Below are 8,385 nucleotides of genomic sequence, written 5' to 3'. Positions count from 1 at the left end.
TACATAAAATCAAGAATACTTTCAAGTTTGCTAGCTCACTTCCAATCTTGTAAGGTGATCATCCAACCTCAAGAAATCTTTGTTTCTTACAGTAGGTTATCATTCTAATACAAGGTAATAATCATATTCAAACTTTGGTTCAATTTCTATAAGTATAACAATCTTATTTCAAGTGATGATCTTACTTGAACTTGTTTTCGTGTCATGATTCTGCTTCAAGAACTTCGAGCCATCCAAGGATCCGTTGAAGCTAGATCCATTTTTCTCTTTTCCAGTAGGTTTATCCAAGGAACTTAAGGTAGTAATGATGTTCATAACATCATTCGATTCATACATATAAAGCTATCTTATTCGAAGGTTTAAACTTGTAATCACTAGAACATAGTTTAGTTAATTCTAAACTTGTTCGCAAACAAAAGTTAATCCTTCTAACTTGACTTTTAAAATCAACTAAACACATGTTCTATATCTATATGATATGCTAACTTAATGATTTAAAACCTGGAAACACGAAAAACACCGTAAAACCGGATTTACACCGTCGTAGTAACACCGCGGGCTGTTTTGGGTTAGTTAATTAAAAACTATGATAAACTTTGATTTAAAAGTTGTTATTCTGAGAAAATGATTTTTATTATGAACATGAAACTATATCCAAAAATTATGGTTAAACTCAAAGTGGAAGTATGTTTTCTAAAATGGTCATCTAGACGTCGTTCTTTCGACTGAAATGACTACCTTTACAAAAACGACTTGTAACTTATTTTTCCGACTATAAACCTATAATTTTTTTGTTTAGATTCATAAAATAGAGTTCAATATGAAACCATAGCAATTTGATTTACTCAAAACGGATTTAAAATGAAGAAGTTATGGGTAAAACAAGATTGGATAATTTTTCTCATTTTAGCTACGTGAAAATTGGTAACAAATCTATTCCAACCATAACTTAATCAACTTGTATTATATATTATGTAATCTTGAGATACCATAGACACGTATACAATATTTCGACCTATCATGTCGACACATCTATATATATTTCGGAACAACCATAGACACTCTATATGTGAATGTTGGAGTTAGCTATACAGGGTTGAGGTTGATTCCAAAATATATATAGTTTGAGTTGTGATCAATACTGAGATACGTATACACTGGGTCGTGGATTGATTCAAGATAATATTTATCGATTTATTTCTGTACATCTAACTGTGGACAACTAGTTGTAGGTTACTAACGAGGACAGCTGACTTAATAAACTTAAAACATCAAAATATATTAAAAGTGTTGTAAATATATTTTTGTCATAACCCGTCCTTATCCCCCTGGACGAAATCATCAACATTTGGTCCCATTGCGAGGTACTGATCTTAATTATGCAGGAATGACTCCAAGTAATATGAGCAAATGCACAGCAGAAGACTTAATTCGTACCTGAGAATAAACATGCTTTAAAGTGTCAACCAAAAGGTTGGTGAGTTCATAGGTTTATTCTAACAATCATTTCAATATATTAATAGATCACAAGATTTCATAATCATAAACATAATACACTCGCAAGTGTATGTAAAGCATTCTAAGTGGTTGAGCACCTGGTAACCATACTTAACATTTAATCAACGTCGCATATTCCCTTTATTATGAAATCTCGCTACACCGTACCAAGTGTAGTAATCGTTACGAAGTACTGTGCAACCGTTGAATACTGGTCGTCCAGCCCGGTTGGGGTTGTCAGGCCCGATAGATCTATCAACAGGATTCGCGTTTACAATACACATGTAAATAGTAGTTACCAAGCTACAGGGAAATATGCCAGTGGTACAACTCAACGTAGAATGTATTTTTAAGTACTTGTGTCTATTTCGTAAACATTTATAAAAGCAGCGCATGTATTCTCAGCCCAAAAATATATATTGCAAAAGCAATTAAAAAGGGAGCAAATGAAACTCACCATACTGTATTTTGTAGTAAAAATACATATGACGACATTGAACAAGTATAGGGTTGGCCTCGGATTCACGAACCTATATCAATTATGTATATTAACACATATATTTGTAATCAAAAAAAATTTATATATATTTTATCTTAGTTTACATGTTATATGTATTTAATTTGTATATATTTAAAATGATTAATATTAAAAATAATAATTTTTTTATAAAAATTCATTTCAATAATAATAATAATAATAATAGTAATAAATAAATAAATAACTACCTCAAAGGAGTAGCCCTAAAAATAATGCCCAGGTTTGAACCCGTGACGTCCCGCTAACCCGATAGCAACCATACTTAAATTATTTTTAACCTTTACTTCTGTATCCTTCTTCTTTTTCTAAAAAAAATGCCCGAGCCCAGGCTCGAACTCGAGACCTTTTGCTCAAACCAAAATCTTGAACCATGGATCTATCCGTATCTTTTCTGATAAGCTACATGTATTTAACCCATTTCATTTATGTTTCCATTTTTCTTAATTTAAACCCAACCATTATCATCGTCTTACTAGTATCATCTTCATATCAATACGCATCCATAATTCATGTCATCATGTTATTATGTATCACCTTATCAATTACTGCATTCGTTATCTTTCTTCCTAATCATCACTTAATCATCATCTAATCTTCATCCTAATTGTCATCTTTATTTAAAAGAAGCCCACTTTAGTTGCAAGTCCATTTAACACCCTAGTGGCCCAATACATAAATGATTCTCGGCCCAACTATTCCATTAGATTATATGGCCCAACATGAAAACTCAAACTTCCTACAGCCCAAGATAATAAGAATAGATTCGGCCCAATTTGTGTGCATCGTGATAAAAAAAACAGCTGAAAAGGTTGTTAACAGAAAGATGTAACAACGAACTCAACTTGATTTCCCCCTTTATTTATTTATTTTTTTTTAAACAACTCAAAGTAGGACACCAATATCCATTGTGTCAATCTTGTACATGTGCCAACACAATATGCCAACACACTTGTCTGCTACAATCCCATCCCAATCAAGAAAAGAAACGTTTTCCATATTTTTTTAAAAGAATAGTTCACCCACTAAGATTTAATTATAGCAACTTGAATATATAATATATTATTGCATCCCTAACTGGTTCCATGATATATATATCATTATTATCTTATCATTCATCTATTATTAATACAACGGTGTGTTCGTTGGGTCAAGATCACGATGAATAATAGCAAAACGTAGCAGAGCTTTGATCGGTTAGCAACACAATTTAAATGGGTTCAATAAAGGTTGTTCCCGGTATTTGGTTTCAAGCAGTAGCAGCTGGGTTATAGTACTCAAATAATAGAGAAATAGAAAGAGAAGAGGGAGATGAAAAGGTGGTTTCGTTGTACAAGAACTAAAAACGAGTGCGTTTTGAGTTTATGGTTTTCGATCAAACGGAAGCAATGTTCAAAGATGGATGGTATGGTTGGTTTATTTATGGTGTTGAACAAGAAGAATAGTAGTGGTTATACATGGTGATTGATGTGAGGGTGAAGATGACGGTTTAATCGTAGAAATAGAAGAAAATATTCGAGTGTGGTGGATTGAGGTTCATTCGTTTAGAAACAGAAACGTTTCAACTTTAATGGTGATGGTTTGCAGAACAATGGTTGCAGCAGGTGTGGGTTCGGTGGTGGTTGAGTAAGGTGATGAAAAATGGTGATTCCTCATGAAGGAAAAAGGTGGCAAGGGTTTGGTGATGGTGGTTTTCATGGTGGGAGATGGTATTGGCGGTTTTTAATTATGGTGTCACAGTTGTGATGTTGGACGATGGTGGTGAGGTTCTCAGGGTTCACGTATGTATATGTGTATATAATAAGATGAAGAGATGTTGAGTGTTTGTGTGTTAGTCTTTCACACCCAATTCATATAGGGAGTAATATATAAAGATGTATATATGTGTTAAAGGGGTTTGGTAATGGAGTTCGACAGTGATGATTATGCTTGTGGTTTAACCGATGATGGTGGTTGTGGTGTTAAAGAAGAAGAGTTAATGGTGTTCTTGGTGATGATAGTGAAGAAAGAAGAGGGAGGTGATGGTTGTATTATGAGGAAGATGAGAGAAGGAAGAGATTAATTATCTAGGTGAGGTTCATGTAATCTTCTATATAGGTAGATAAAGAATATAATATGACGGATATAATTAAGTGTAAGTGTTAGTGGAGTTGGAAAGTGATGGAAAACAATAAACTCAATGCGAATATCACGAATGTAATTAGGGAAACAGGTTAATCACGGGTGTACTGAAGTAAGAATAAAAATCAAAAAGCATATTTGATTTATAGCTGATTCCGTTTTTATCTGATTTTATATATATATATATATATATATATATATATATATATATATATATATATATATATATATATATATATATATATATATATATATATATATAAAATTACATTTCATTAACAAGTTTTATTGTATATCATAAATTATTTTACGTTTTTAATTCTAGCAACAAAATCGTATATTATTTTGTTATTGTATTTCAAGTTATCAAATTATAATATATATATTACACATATCATTTAGGTTGTTCGTGAATCGTCTAGAAATGGTCGAAGGTTAAAAGAATATATGAAACATCCCAAAATTTTGGAGACTCAACCTAATAGACTTTGCTAATCGTGTCAAAAATATTACATCGTATCGAGAGTTTGGTTTAAAATTAGTCGAAATTTTCCGGGTCGTGACAGTACCCACCCGTTAAAGAAATTTCGTCCCGAAATTTGATCGAGGTCGTCATGGCTAACAATAAGAATGTTTTTCATGATGAATATGAGTTGATAAATAATGTTTTATCATTTTCAATTAATATGGATAAAACGATTCAATCGTGCGAAGCGTACGAGTGAAGCTATCATAAAAGAGTGAAATGAAGTGATTAGAGGTTCGTCTTAACTTCTGACATAGTCAAGGTTGATTTTCAGAATTCAAGCAATTTAAAGAAATCTTCTAATCAGAAAGAAAATGTAATCGTACGATTTATTAGCAGATTGTCGGAGTTACAGAAGAATAGAAATGTCAAGGAAATATTTCCGTGATATGCTTAGAAATTGAGTAGAATGAAAGAGTCGTGTAACATTGCACATGATGAAGATAAGGTCTGTGAATCATCATCACGTTACATTAGAAATTTAGCATGACTTACTGTAATATAACCACGTTGGCCTGACGTCGTTATATTATACTAACTCATGCTTCAATTCCCTACACTTCTCCAGAATTCATTCATAATTCAAACTCGTATTTTAAAGAAATTTAGAAACTAAAATAGTTTCCTTTATGACGTAACACGGATAACACGAAGAGATAGATAATTTCGAACAAAGATATTTATGAAGGTATCTTCAGAAATATCTAGGATATTTATAACGAAAGATACGATGATATCTTAAAATTTAAAATATTTAAGATCAGAAAGATGATGAAGAAATTCGTCCGCAAGGATTTAGACTAAATAAGGAGCTAGAGATTTCGTCAGATACTGAATCGTCTGGATTCGTTAAATACATGTTTAATTTTGGTGATTTGTCTACAAATTCCTTCACGGTGTGCTCAATCCGATTTTCAGTACCAAATTTTCTATCAAGCGTTCCTAACACTTCCTTCTTTATCATCAACTTTTAGCCATTAAGACCATCTACAACATGCTGCTTCGTCAGCATTTTCAAAGTTAACGGATCTGGGTCATCGGTTATCAAACCGAGGTGGTTTCAGGAGAATTGTGTTTTTAAATGATTAAACGTTGATGGTGATATCGTGGAATATAAAAGGTTCTCTGGTAGTAATAAATAATCACGTATATATTCCGAGGTTATAATAAGGTTGTTTTGAACGAAAAGTCGAAATTAACTTGCTGGAGCTGTGACAAAATTGGCTAATTTGGAAAGGAATTGCAAAGTTATTTTAGGGTAATTCTAACGCCAAAGGAGCTAGCACAGATATGTGTTAAACGTTTACCCAGTTTTCGAGAGTTCTTCAGGTGTACAACTATATGTATCAATCTTTTCTTCCGTAGATGAAGTGCGGCTGGTTCATCCTCTCGATCGAGGTGTTTTCAAGAATCATGAAAGGTTTGAACACAAATTGAAATCGTCAAGATACGAATGAGGTTTAAGATGAAAATCAAGTGGCAAATTTGAAGTATTGTTTAGTTTCATATGTTATAATCAATATTTTAATTCATTTTAATTGTCCAAAGTTAGTAGTCCAACAGTCCAATAGTCCAATGATTCATATATAGTTTAATATATAATACTCGAATTAATTAATACGTATCGTGACCCGTGTACCGGTCTCAGTATTGATCACAACTCAAACCATATATATATTTTGGAATCAACCTCAACCCTGTATAGCCAACTCCAACATTCACATATAGAGTGTCTTTGGTTGTTTTGAAATATATATATAGATGGATCGATATGATAGGTCGAAACCTTGTATACGTGTCCCGTTATTTAAAGTGAGTAAAATAAATAAATATATATCATGACCCGTGTACAACGTATTGTCTCAGAATTAATCCGACGTATTGTGTACATGTGTCCCGATTTAAAGTGTGTAATAGTAAATAACAGAAATTAAATGACGATAAATAAAATTGCGAGAATATAAATTGCGAGAATGTAAATTGTGATAATTAGAATGTAATCAGTTAGCTAGGAACAGTTAGCGTGGATTCTTAACAAAATTTCGATTAGTTAATTCATTTGTTTCTAACAAATTTTATTTTGTTCAATGTTTTCTTCATTATGCCACTTGTTAGATTCTGATAAGTCAAAATCCAAATATGAAATTGAATTTGAATGAAAATAGTTGTTCTTTGGTGAACGGATACGTATATGTGCGGACTTGAGCAGTATTGTTAATGACTGCTGAATCAGATTTGAAGAATGTACAATGTAACTTATTGATGTGAAACCCAAATATTCCTCGGGTATTACCTACCCGTTAAAATATTCTCGTCATTAACAGTTTGTACAAAAGAATTTTTAATTACAATCTTTCTGAAAATATACTTGCATATATATTTTCTTCAGATGTAATCATGGATTTAATGAGTCAATAAGATACTAAACTCATTTGATTTATCGTTAGTACTAGATTACATAATCTCTAAAACATTAGAGATTACATAATCGTCATGTAGAACGAAGATAATCGATGTAGAACGATATGTAGAACGAAGATAAAGTAGATAGAACGATACGTAGGACGATGATTATGCTTGAAGTATAGATTGTGATGTTGAGATGTGATATTGAAACTTGGGTTGTTGGTGCCGGTGGTATTGTTAATGCCGGTGATGTTGCTGAAGCTGATAGATTCTACACCATATTCTCCAAGGCTACAACTCGAGCGCGAAATTCGTTAACTTCTTCTATTACCCCGGGATGATTGTCGGTCAGAATGAGCGGATAAATAAGGTTTAGAATTTTAGATAGTAGATAATCTTGACGAGTTACCCTGAAGATGAGGCTAAAAAGGGTGTTTCGGATAGGTTCACCGGTAAGTGCTTCAGGTCCTTCGCCATGGGTGCAGGTTGGTGGGTGGAAAGGATCGCCTTCTTCTTACCTTCAATGATTAAGTAGGCTACGAACCCATCAAATGAATTGGGGATGGCTGATTGGTTGATTCATTCTGGTGACTCTGCTTTCGGAGCTGGAGTGGGACTTCATATCGGAATCCGAGAGGCTTGAACTAGTGGTGAGTTCCATTTTGTTCGGTTAGATAAAGAGTTTTTGGTATGAAATGAACCTCGGATATCGGATGATATTCTAATTACATAGAATATAGTACATAAGATCCCGTAGATTACGGAGAAAATTTTGGAAACGTGTCAGATAAAGTCTACAGTAACAGATACGCTAAGGTATGAATTAGCAGATACGCTAAGATATGAATTTATCTGTACACTATCAATCAAATAAGTGCAGGAAGTCATGTCTAGACTTAGGAATGATTAGCAGGTAATTTTCCACTAGGAAAGATATACAATACTTATAATATGCAGCTAAGGTCGAAGTCCAGACTCGCTAATGCATCCTAACAACTATCAGTTAGACACACTAATGCAAGACCTGGTTCGCTAGGACCAACGCTCTGATACCACATGTCATAACCCGTCCTTATCCCCCTGGACGAAATCATCAACATTTGGTCCCATTGCGAGGTACTGATCTTAATTATGCAGGAATGACTCCAAGTAATATGAGCAAATGCACAGCGGAAGACTTAATTCGTACCTGAGAATAAACATGCTTTAAAGTGTCAACCAAAAGGTTGGTGAGTTCATAGGTTTATTCTAACAATCATTTTAATATATTAATAGACCACAAGATTTCATAATCATAAAC

The sequence above is a fragment of the Rutidosis leptorrhynchoides genome, chromosome 9 (assembly GCF_046630445.1).
Source record: "Rutidosis leptorrhynchoides isolate AG116_Rl617_1_P2 chromosome 9, CSIRO_AGI_Rlap_v1, whole genome shotgun sequence".
Classification (NCBI taxonomy): Eukaryota; Viridiplantae; Streptophyta; class Magnoliopsida; order Asterales; family Asteraceae; genus Rutidosis; species Rutidosis leptorrhynchoides.
The sequence above is the reverse complement of the archived record's forward strand: the minus strand, read 5'-3'. Positions refer to the sequence as shown.